Source organism: Mustela nigripes, chromosome 9 (genome assembly GCF_022355385.1).
Source record: "Mustela nigripes isolate SB6536 chromosome 9, MUSNIG.SB6536, whole genome shotgun sequence".
Taxonomy (NCBI): domain Eukaryota; kingdom Metazoa; phylum Chordata; class Mammalia; order Carnivora; family Mustelidae; genus Mustela; species Mustela nigripes.
In genome coordinates, this window is record NC_081565.1 from 36435512 (window position 1) to 36448156 (window position 12645).

The 12645-nt window shown below is 39.8% G+C and overlaps 1 protein-coding gene and 1 pseudogene across 1 annotated transcript in view; one reads left to right on the top strand and one right to left on the bottom strand.

Moving 5' to 3' along the window:
• The window catches only part of SPATA31F3 (SPATA31 subfamily F member 3), an 86157-nt gene that overhangs the window by 16849 nt on the left and 56663 nt on the right, over positions 1-12645 (top strand). The window lies entirely within an intron of this gene.
• On the bottom strand, positions 2896-3576 carry LOC132024915 (mediator of RNA polymerase II transcription subunit 7-like; annotated as a pseudogene).

The following is a 12645-nucleotide window of genomic DNA, read 5'->3' on the forward strand; positions in this document are numbered from 1 at the left end:
TGCGGGGCTTGATCCCATGACCCTAAGATCATGACCTAAGCCAAAGGCAGAGGCTTTAACCCACTGAGCCACCAGGTGCCCCCACAATTAATCATTCTTAAATTGTAACAGTATTGTATGTGCTTTTGGAAAATATAAAAAATAAGTAGGTAGAAAAAACATAGAGCTCATTTATGTTGATGTATATTCTTTTTGCACGTGTATATTACTAATACTCAGGAAAATACAAAAAAATAAATGCATGGAAAAATGCAAAAGGTAAAAAAAAATCACTTTTCCACCTAGGGAAAGTAAAGAAGAGTGGAGATGAAAAAGGAAATTAAAGTTTCCACATTACATAACAAGGTTAAGTATCACAAAATCTATTAGCAGTATTCTTTTTTTAAAATTTATTTTATTTTAAAAAGATTTTATTTATTTATTTATCAGAGAGAGGGAGAGAGCACAAGCAGGGGAGTGGCAGGCAGAGCAGACAGAGGGAGAAATAGGCTCCCTGCTGAACAAGGAGCCTGATGAAGGGCTCAGATCCCAGGACGCTGGAATCATGACCTGAACCAAGGCAGCTGCTTAATCCACTGAGCCCCCCAGGTGTCCCACAGCTAGCTTAGCATTTGGTTTATTCATCTTTTCCTGTTTTCTCAAGATTAAAGCCTAAAGTTATTGATATGTGATTATTCTTTTCTAATACAAGCTTTTTTTAAAAATTAAATTAATTTATTTACTTTCAGAAAAACAGTATTCATTATTTTTTCACCACACCCAGTGCTCCATGCAATTCGTGCCTTCTATAATACCCACAACCTCCCACCCCCCTGCCACTTCAAACCCCTCAGATTGTTTTTCAGAGTCCCTAGTCTCTCATTCACCTCCCCTTCCAATTTCCCTCAACTCCCTTCTCTCTAACACCCCTTGTCCTCCATGATATTTGTTATGCTCCACAAATAAGTGAAACCATATGATAATTGACTCTCTCTGCTTGACTTATTTCACTCAGCATAATCTCTTCCAGTCCCGTCCATGTTGCTACAAAAGTTGGGTATTCATCCTTTCTGATGGAGGCATAATACTCCATAGTGTATATGGACCACATCTTCCTTATCCATTCGTCCGTTGAAAGGCATCTTAGTTCTTTCCATAGTTTGGCGACCGTGGCCATTGCTGCTATAAACATTGGGGTACAGATGGCCCTTCTTTTCACAACATCTGTATCTTTGGGGTAAATACCCAGGAGTGCAATTGCAGGGTCATAGGGAAGCTTTTAAAAATTTTAGCTATGTATTTTCTCTTGCTTTCTCATCTTCTTAGATTGCTGCAATAGTGCCTCTTTTTTTTTTTTTTAAGATTTTATTTTTTAGCAATTTCTGCACTCAGAGTGGGGCTTGAACCTACAACCCTGAGATCAAGAATCAGTCCTTTACCAACTGAATCATTCAGTTGTCCCATGCCTCTTTTTTTAACTGTCAGTATTGGAGTATCCTTTGTATGGTTTAGGAATCACCAATTTTATGAGTTTTGAAGGTTGCAGTGTCTTGCACTGGACATCCATTATCTAGTATCAGCATCCACCATTCAGTGCCAGCGTCCAGTATCTAATACAGCAACATTGGCATTTTAAACTAAAGAATCCAGAGTTCAATGATGGCAGCAGGAGTACTTTCATTGGACACATTCTCTGGTATGATTTGGACTGTGTTTACTCTGAGCATCATCTTTTTGTTCCTGTCTGTTTTTTAATCTTGCATCATCAGTCTTTCTGGGGTTCTCTGAGCTACACAGCACATTTTTAAAATAAACTCTATTTCTAATTAAATCGGCCAAAGTTGTTTTCTTTCTTTCTTTCTTTCTTTCTTTCCTTTTTTGGTAACAAAAAGTAATCAAAAGATTTATTATCTGAGTGACTGGAAAAAAATTAATAGACCTATCCATGGTAGGAACAAGAAGCTGAAATAGTGTGTTTAAGAAGCAGTCAAGAGGAAAAATAAAATTGCTGTTTTATAACTCTATAGGTTTCCTCTCTTTTAACACGTTATACTACATTTTTAGAGATCAAGTAAATTTTTAAGTAAATCTAAAGATTTTATAATTTCACATTTATACAGCTTGATATCCTTTATCTATCATTCTTTTTTTTTTAAGATTTTATTTATTTATTTGACAGATAGAGATCACAGAGAAGCAGGCAGAGAGGGAGAGAGAGGAAGGGAAACAGGCTCCCTGCAGAGCAGAGAGCCCGATGCGGGGCTCAATCCCAGGACCCTGAGACCATGACCTGAGCCGAAGGCAAAGGCTTAACCCACTGAACCACCCAGGCGCCCTTATCTATCATTCTTTTTTTTTTATATATATATATAATATTTTATCTATCATTCTTAAAGTAAATGACAAATCTAGTTTTCAAAGCTGAAAGCTTGCTATTACTGAGATCTTCAATGTTTTCTGCAACTCCAAATCCAGGAATGTTTCACACAATTGCAGGACTTTCCTTTTTAAGGTGATTACTCTTAATGTATACATATATACTCATTTGCCTACACTTGCCATACAGTGCAGTTACAGACTGTAACACCTCATAACTGATTAAGCTGGAGTCAAGCCATTCAAATGACTTCTAAAGATTTTATTTATTTATTTGACAGAGAGATCACCAGTAGGCAGAGAGGCAGAGAGAGAAAGAAGCAGGCTTCCTGCTGAGCAGAGAGCCGGATGTGGGGTTTGATCCCAGGACCCTGAGATTATGACTTGAGCTGAAGGCAAAGGCTTAACCCACTGAGCCACCCAGGTGCCCCACATGACTTCTAGTTATATCTCTTCTAAGACTCTCCAAGAGCAAATTAATGAATATATGACATTTACTGAAAAGATAAAGAGAAAATCAAAAAGAAAAAGTAACATCCTTTATGGTCTTTCATTCATTTTGTCTTTCTCTATAATCTGGTCTCTCCTATGACCTGAATTTTCTCTTTGCTGTTCATTCTGTCCAGTACAATTGCTGCTATAATCAGTATCCATTGGTTTAGTTTTTACTTTCATCCCTGTTTCTGAATGAGGCAGATCATCAGACAAAGAAGCCAGGCAATTCTGAATCATCTCAATGACTCGTTCCAGATGCTTCTGAAACCGCTCAGCTGTTTTAAGACGTTGACATTTCTGCACCTCCATTATGACTCTCAATGTCTCTCTTGCTTGGTGGAGTTGGTGTTCATTTATGAGATGATGCACATGTACAAAAGCAGCTTAAGATCTTCTAGTTTCTCTTCTCATTTTATACTTCCAGGGCTCCTTATCATGATATCTAAGACATCTATGAAATTAATAAGAATAGACATATTGAGTTTTCTCAGTTCCTTCCTGTGATCAAACTGCATAGGATGAAGCCGTTTGATGCCCTGGCATTCTAAAGGGAGGATGATAAGATCATCACATTGGAACTGATTGCCATCCATTATATAACTGCCTTTTATTGGAGGTGGAGGCTTGGGAACTAGGTCTTCCTGAATATTTTCATCTGTATATTCCTTGATGTACTGCATTGGGGTGGGGGTGGGGTGGAAGAGCACTCACTTGTGGCTCACCCATAGCAGAAGATCAAGATCCTTGGCTAAGGGTTTATACTGGAGCCGCCTTTGCCTCTGCAACTGAAATCCCCGAAGTTGTTTTCTGTTGATTCGTTGGTAACATGACAGATTTATGCACCTTGCCTTACTTTGCCTCTCAGTTTTGCTTTCTGAAACACATTTTTTTAAAAAGTCAGGTCAAATATTATTTCCTCCATACCAGCTATGTTAGTACCCATCTTCTGGATCTACATAGTACCCTGTGCTTATCTCTGTCATTTCTATCATTGGCCATTTTGTACTATTATCTGCAGGATTTCTGTCTTATTACTAGCCTGTGAGTTTCTTAAGGGCAGATATCATGTTTTATTTTCAGTGTCTGAGATGTGGTGGATCCTCAAAGGCACAAACATAAATGTTTGTTGGGTATTATTTTTAATATCTTTAGATTCTTTATTTTCCTCAAAACTGAATTATTTGCAGTATGGAACTCATCAGTGATGTAGATCTATGAGGCCACTGAAGCTTGTGGAAGCCCTTAGTCATTCCTTAGGGCTCAGTTGCTTAGTTTCCAGCAAATGAAATTTAGCTAATTTCTAGGATACACTGCCTGGTTCTAAGGTATTAAAAAGGTAATTTTCTCTCTTTGAGTATGTCTACCATATTTAGGAGAGTAGTTGATAGGTATGCTTGTTTTTCTGCAGTTATTTGTAATTTTTGCCAGTAGCATGTGACTTTAGTAATGGGACTGTTTTAAAGTTCAGTAAAATAAAATGTTAAGAGATGGAGAAAGGAGGGAAAAATAACACCATAGGTAGAAAAATCTGGGCATGACCTTTTTGTATGCTCCTTGAGACCTAGGATAGGTTACTCTTCTTTGTTTTCCTCACAATGGCTCACACATAATAGATATACTAATATATGATTTTTTAGAAAACTCTCAGTTCCTTCTTACTCTAAAATCTCTTGATTTGGGGTGCCTGGGTGGCTCAGTGGGTTAAAGTCTCTGCCTTCGGCTCGGGTCATGATCTCAGGGTCCTGGGATTGAGCCCCACATCGGGCTCTCTGCTCAGCGGGGAGCCTGCTCCCCGCCTGCCTGCCTCTCTGCCTACTTGTGATCTCTGTCTGTCAAATAAATAAATAAAATCTTTTAAAAAATAAGATCTCTTGATTCTCTGATCGTGGGCAGTTCAGGAAATGTTTGGATGGATAGAGTATATATATCCAGAAAAAAAACCCAAAGTGATTCTGGACCAAGAAATTTGTAGATTTAGGTAGTCTTAAAGTCTTAAATGTAGAAAGTCTTAAATGTCAGAAAGAATTTTTCTAAATCTGGACTCTGGGTCTGCTCTTTGTATGTGTGACAACCCCTATTGTAAACAGTTTTGAAATCTTTTAGTGATTGTTGGAAACACCCTTGTACTAGTTATTAATCTGGTTTAAGGGGTCCTGTGCCTTATGGAAATAGACTGCACTAACTGAAGTGTCTGGAAGCCCCTGAAATGTCAGAGAGTGGTCTTCTAAGAGGATTTGTACTTTCAGGAAAGCATGCAGAATTGAGATGAAGTGTTAGAATTGGTAATTCACTATCTCAAGAGGAAGTTCTCTAAGACAAGACAGGTAGATAGGGCTCCTAGGCAAGATTCTTGTTCTGTAGTACCCTTTGTGGGCAAACAGTAAACAAAGTTTTGTGAGGAAATAACTCTCTGAGATGGCACAGAATGGAGGTATAGAAATGGAGGTATAGAAAACAAAAAGTTCATAGTCTTTTGGAAAAGATGGGCAAATAAGAGTGGATTTACAATGAAATGATTTGCATAGGCTCCTTCCAAGGCTCTGCCTGGAAAAGGCTTAGCAATATTATATAAGTAATATTTTTTCTTAAAAATGCCCCCTCAGATGCATACAACCAAATTACATAAGCTTTAGGGCTCATAAAACCTAGATTTTCCCTAGCATTCAAGTACATCAACAATTATGGCATGTTGTGATAAAGTATCATAAAGATATTCGGACAGTTCTATAGAAGGTCTGAAGAAAGGCATCCAGTTCAAGGTAGCTAGCATTTGAAGAGAGATCGAATTCACCAAGAAGGCAGAGATTTTTGCCTTTGTATTCATCACATAGTATCCAGTACCTAGAATATTGCCTGGCACGTATCAAGTGGTCAATAAACATTTTATGAAAGAATAAGAGTGATTCAGGGTAGACAGTTGGAAGTTATGTATGTGTGGAGGGACTAGCAGTCTAATTTAGTAAGTGCCTGTGGGTGAGTGGTGAGTGATATGGCTGGAGAATAGGTAGGCAGGAGCCAAAACATGGAGAGGTTTCAGTTATATCCTACTTAGGTTTTGGACTATCCCAGGGCTATAGTGAACCCATTAAAGTCATTAAGCTCAGGAGTGGTATGATCTAATTTGATTTTAGAAAGATCATTCTGAAAGCTGTGTGGAGAATAGAGCAGAAGGGATTGAGGTGTGAGTTAAACTGCTTAAGTAGACTGGTCAAGAAATTATTGAAATATTAGCTAAGACTATATATATATATATAAATATTTATATATATTTTATATATATATAAAATATATAAATATTATATATATATAAAATTATGTTAGTCACCATACAGTACATCATTAGTTTTTTTTTATTTACAGAAAATTATTTTTTCATCACATTAGTTTTTTTTTAAAGATTTTTATTTGTTTGACAGACAGAGATCACAAGTAGGCAGAGAGGCAGGCAGAGAGAGGAGGGGGAAGCAGGGTCCCCACTGAGCAGAGAGCCCAATGTGGGGCTCGATCCCAGGACGCTGGGATCATGACCTGAACCGAAGGCAGAGGCTTAACCCACTAAGCCACTCAGGTGCCCCATATCATTAGTTTTTGATATAGTGTTCCATGATTCATTGTTTGCCCATAACACCCAGTACTCCATGCAATCTGTGCCCTCCTTAATACACATCACTGGTCATCAGGGTATTTCTTGAAACTATGGATAAAGTTAAGATCATCCACGGAGAGGGAATAGAGAGAACATAGAAGGAGACCAAAGACAAATTCTTTTAAGGAGCCAGAAAAAGAAGAAAGCCTTTGAAAGAGACTGAAGGGCAATGTGACCCCAATGGGAGGGAATGTGACCAGAAGGAGCAAGGAGCCAGAGGAAGGCAGGAGAACAGAGCAGGAGGCGACCAATTCAGTAATTGTTGCTGAGTTCCAGAACAATAAGCTTTTAAAAAAATAGTTATTGGATTTGGCAATGTGGGTGTTGCTGGGGACTGGGAAAGAGCAATTTCAGCGGAGGGACTGGTGGTAAGAGCCAGATTGGAAGTAATGGAATTCTGAGATATGTCCTGCCAATATCTAGCAAGATGATAGATGACCACTTTAGAGGGAATTGGTGAGCATATTACACTTAGCCCAGGTTTTCACATGCCTAATGGATTCAAATACAGAAAATGTCTTTCACTGAGGTTATAAGTGATAATGAGGACTTAGATATTAAGTATCCTGGAGACAGAGAAGAAAAGGAAGAGTCTTTTCTTAACTATACTCTAACTATGGAAGACCTTCTTGTGTTTCTGGTTTCTCCTTTATTTGATATAAATTTCTTTAAATATCTTGGACAAAATGATTGCAAAGGGCAAGGAAAGAGTGACTGTATATTTTCCAGTCTTCTGGGGATTCTGATGAAAAGAGAATAAATCCCTCAGAAAGTAACTACAAATCTTTGTGCTCCTGATGCCTCTACACAAGAATTACCATTATATCAAATCAAATTCTACTGTCTGTGAAACTGTCAGTGTTAGGCTTCAGGTGGAGTAGAAGCTCCATATTCTAGCTCTAAGTTATTAAATATTGCCAGAAATTTTATTATCTGGAAAACAGATATTCATAATTATTTCATGGTTTTTTTTTTTAAAGATTTTATTTATTTATTTGTAAGAGAGAGAGAGCGAGCACAGGCAGACAGAGCGGAAGGCAGAGTCAGAGGGAGAAGCAGGCTCCCTGCGGAGCAAGGAGCCCGATGTGGGACTCGATCCCAGGACGCTGGGATCATGACCTGAGCCGAAGGCAGCTGCTTAACCAACTGAGCCACCCAGGCGTCCCTATTTCATGGTTTTTTAAAAAAGATTTTATTTATTTATTTATATGACAGATAGAGATCACAAATAGACAGAGTGAGAGAGCAGGGAAAGCAGCCCCCCCACTGAAGCAGAGAGCCCAGTGCGGGACTCCATCCCAGGACCCTGGGATCATGACCTGAATCAAAAGCAGTCTTTAAACCACTGACCCACACAGGTGCCCCATATTCTATGGTTTTCAAGAACTCCAGTGAGTAGAGAGATTATGAATATTAGTGAAAGGACATCTGTGAATTTTAAACATTTTAGCCACAGGTCTAGACACAAATTGACTTCAAGAGAGACCATATAATATGCTGGTAAAGGGCATGGATTCGGGAGTCAAAAAGATCTGTATTCAGATCCTAAAACTGCATTTAGTAGATATCTGCCCTTGAGAGTGGTCCCTTTTTTTTTTTTTTTTTTTTAATTTTTTATTATTTTTTTTTTTTATAAACATATATTTTTATCCCCAGGGGTACAGGTCTGTGAATCACCAGGTTTACACACTTCACAGCACTCACCAAATCACATACCCTCCCCAATGTCCATAATCCCACCCCCTTCTCCCAAACCCCCTCCCCCCGGCAACCCTCAGTTTGTTTTGTGAGATTAAGAGTCACTTATGGTTTGTCTCCTTTTAAAGTTTATTTTTTTTAGTGTTTCAAGATTCATTGTTTATGCATCACACCAAGTACTCCATGTTAATACGTGCCCTCCCCATACCCACTACCAGGCTGAGCCTGGTGGTTAAGTTTATTTATTTATTTTTTATTTTTATTTTTTTTTTATAAAAGATAATATATTTTATTAAGAAGAATGAAAATATATATCCACATTTGCTCATACTTGCATAATGTCACACTGAAAGGATAAACAAGGGACTAATTGTTGTCTAGGAGAGCAAGGCTCAGAGTGAGGGTTTTCTGTACTTTGTGAAGTTTATTTATTTTTAAGTACTCTCCACACCCAATGTGGGGCTCAAACTCATGATGCCAAGATCAAGAGTCACACTCTCTTCCAACTGAGTCAACTAGGTGCCCCAGAGGTGGTTTCTTTCTTTTTTTTTTTAAGATTTTATTTATTTATTTGACAGAGAGAAATCACAAGTAGTCGGAGAGGCAGGCAGAGAGAGAGAGAGGGAAGCAGGCTCCCCGCTTAGCAGAGAGCCCGATGCGGGACTCGATCCCAGGACCCTGAGATCATGACCTGAGCCGAAGGCAGCGGCTTAACCCACTGAGCCACGGAGGCGCCCCCCAGAGGTGGTTTCTTAATATCTCTGAGTCACAGTCTTCTCCTCATCTGTGAAATACTGGTTAAATAAAGTAATGTATATAAAGCCCTTAGGGTCATGCTTGGCATAAGGTATGCACTTAATAGATATCAGTTATTATGTTGCCCAAGATTATAAAATTGTTCAGTGCTGGAATTCAAGTTTCACAAACAATATTCTCTTATACCTATAGACATCTAGACATAATAGGGATGGTATATATTTTTATGTACTGTATATGCTTATCTATTAGTTTGGAAATATAGGCTTTCTTTTTTTTTTTAAGATTTTATTTATTTATTTGACAGACAGATATCACAAGCAGATGGAGAGGCAGGCAGAGAGAGAGAGAGAGAAGCAGGCTCCCTGCTGAGCAGAGAGCCCAATACGGGACTCCATCCCAGGACCTGAGATCATGACCTGAGCCGAAGGCAGCGGCTTAACCCACTGAGCCACCCAGGCGCCCGGAAATATAGGCTTTCTTATTCTGGCATTGACTCCTTTTAACCTTCCTTTCATTACCTCAAACTTGTATATCAAATCAGTTCTCTCCTTATGTTCTGAGTTCTCTTGCACTTAAAAAATGACAGAAGCCCAAATCAGGGGCGCCTGGGTGGCTCAGTGGGTTAAAGCCTCTGCCTTTGGCTCAGGTCATGATTCCGGCGTCCTGGGATCAAGCCCCACATCGGGCTCTTTGCTCAGCAGGGAGCCTGCTTCCCCCTCTCTCTCTGCCTGCCTCTCTGCCTACTTGTGATCTCTCTCTGTCAAATAAATAAATAAAATCTTAAAAAAAATGACAGAAGCCCAATTCAAAGAAATGTGAACAAGGGAAAACAAATTCAAGCAAAGGTTGATGTAATTGGAATGTTAGGGGTAGAGCTGACTGTAGGTTCTTTAAAAATGTCATCTCTTAGGTCTGGTTTTTCTCTCTGCATAGCTCCTTCCATTCACATGCTGCTGCACTGTGAACCTACCACTGCATTTGCACTAAGGGAGTACTTCCCACTGACTGTTCTTAGCCAATGACTGAGTACATTAGCCTTACTACGGCAGACCAGTCCTGCAAGATAGAGGACTCCTTCGGCCGGTTCCTTTGGCTTAACGATCTCCCATTGGCATTGCCAAAATTTTCTTTGGACTGAATGACTATCTAAGACTCTTCCTACCCAACCTTTCTTTCTTTCTTTCTTTCCTTCTCTTTCTTTCTTCCTTCCTTCCTTCCTTTCTTTCTTTCTTTCTTTTGCCTCTCCTACACAAGGGGACAGACCTGTATCATGGTCAGATAGCTCTCTCACCCTTCTCTGGTTCTCTCCCCATTTTCTCTCACAGGAGTTCATCTTGCTCCCACCACAGATCTCTTGTGTATCTAATTTTAACTTGACTTCTGCTCCTTAGATATTTCAGTCAATACATGTGGCCCAAGAAAACAGGTGGTAAGATGGGATTCTGGGTATGGTTCACCTGTTTCCCAGTGGGTAAAGATTATTCCCTCCTGGGTGATATGTGAAGTATGAATAGTCCCTGATACACAGAGGTAGGCCAGTGAAAAATTCACTGTGAAAGAATCCTGGTTAAGAGGATTGGCCGTGCTGATTTTTTTGCTTTGATTCAGTTATTTAGAAGATATGGGAGAACAATGCATACAAAGACAGTCTTGTTGGTTGGCTACTGCTAAGTTGAATGAACACTCACTTGGCAGGGAATGAGAATCAGAAGGCTATTAAATAGTTAAAGTCTAAGTATGAGAGCCTTATACATTGCAGTGGAAGAGAATACATAGCTGAGCAGCAAACATATGATCTGATTAGAATCGCAGAGCCCCAGAAACATTTTTTAAAAAGATTTATGTATTTGTTTTAGAGAGAGAGTGCTTGAGTGCGCCTGTGAGTAGAGGGGACAAGGGAGGGACAAAAGGAGGGAGAGAATCTCAGACTCAGGCTTCCTATTGGGTGTGGAGCCCAACATGGGGCTTAATCCCACAACCCTAAGATCATGAACTGAGCCAAAACCAAGAGTAGATGCTTAACCAATGGAGTCACCCAGGTGCCCCAAGCTCCAGGGACATTTAAATTACAGTCAAACCTGGTCTGTTATGCTAAGGGTCCTGGCTGGGAAAACTGGGGACCTAGATTTATGGGATAGGGACATCTGAATACATGCTTCTAAGGACTTGGCTCTAAAGACTCCCCCAAACCCTAAGAATTTGCAGAGGTAACCTACTCTTCTGTAGTAAGAGCTAGCACTTTTGCATTGATAGACATTGTATTATAATGTAAATTCTATAGTTCCTTCTCCAATAAGGCAGAGGATTCCCCCTCAGCTGCCCTACCTCATCTCCTGGCCAGTATGTCAATAACTTAGGGTTAAATACTAGTCCAGTCTGGCTAGAGAAATGCTGGACCTGGTAAGAGAGGAAAGATGTTATACGCTGAAGGAACTGCAAGAATTAGCTACCAGAAGCAAGGTGATATACCTGGGATTATATTTTGAGGTTAGACTGTAAGACTGGATAATCCGGTATTCATAGACTTATACACAATTTTGGTGGGGGGGGGTCATAGGATTTAACACACTGGCAAGAAACGTAGAGGATGAGGTGGTTCTTAGAGTCTTTAAAAAAGGAATGGCCACTAACAGTGTAAGAGGGTTCCCCTTTCTCCATATCCTCTCCAACACGTTGTTTCCTGTCTTGCTAATTTTGGCCATTCTAACTGGTATAAGGTGGTATCTCAATGTGCAATACTTGCCCTCCATAATACCCACCACCTGGCTCCCCCAACCTCCCACCTCCCACCCCTTCAAAACCCTCAGATTGTTTTTCAGAGTCCATAGTCTCTCATGGTTCATCTCCTCTTCCAATTTCCCTCAACTCCCTTCTCCTCTCCATCTCCCCATGTCCTCCATGTTATTTGTTATGCCCCACAAATAAGTGAAACCATATGATAATTGACTCTCTCTGCTTGACTTATTTCACTCAGCATAATCTCTTCCAGTCCCATCCATGTTGATACAAAAGTTGGTTATTCATCCTTTCTGATGGAGACATAATACTCCATAGTGTACATGGACCACATCTTCCTTATCCATTTGTCCCTTGAAGAGCATCTTGTTTTTTTCCAGTTTGGCAACTGTAGCCATTGCTGCTATAAACGTTGGGGTACAGATGGCCCTTCTTTTCACTCCATCTATACTTTGGGGTAAATACCCAGTAGTGCAATTGCAGGGTCATAGGGAAGCTCTATTTTTAATTTCTTGAGGAATCTCCACACTGTTTTTCCAAAGTGGCTGCACCAACTTGCATTCCCACCAACAGTGTAAGAGAACTGGGTGTGGTGCATAAATAATGAATTCTGCTACGCTGAAAATAAATAAATACATAAATAAATAAATACAAAGGAATGGCCAATGCTGAGTGAAATAGAAGTGCTTGAGCTAAGGAAAGTGGGCAAGCAGGAATGGCTGTATTATGTGAGGCCACAAAACATACTGGTTGATTTTGTTCTCTGGCAGGGCTCAGAAGAGACACCATTCATCAGGCCATCAGGAAAGCAGTGGTGAGATTAGCATCAGCATCATAGTCGTAGCTCTCCTCTGCAGGTCAGACCTGATAGTAGAAGGGGTGGTTACAGAGTGAGGCTCATAAATATCTATAGGGATGATGACTTTCAATGTAATAGAGACTACAATAATTATAAT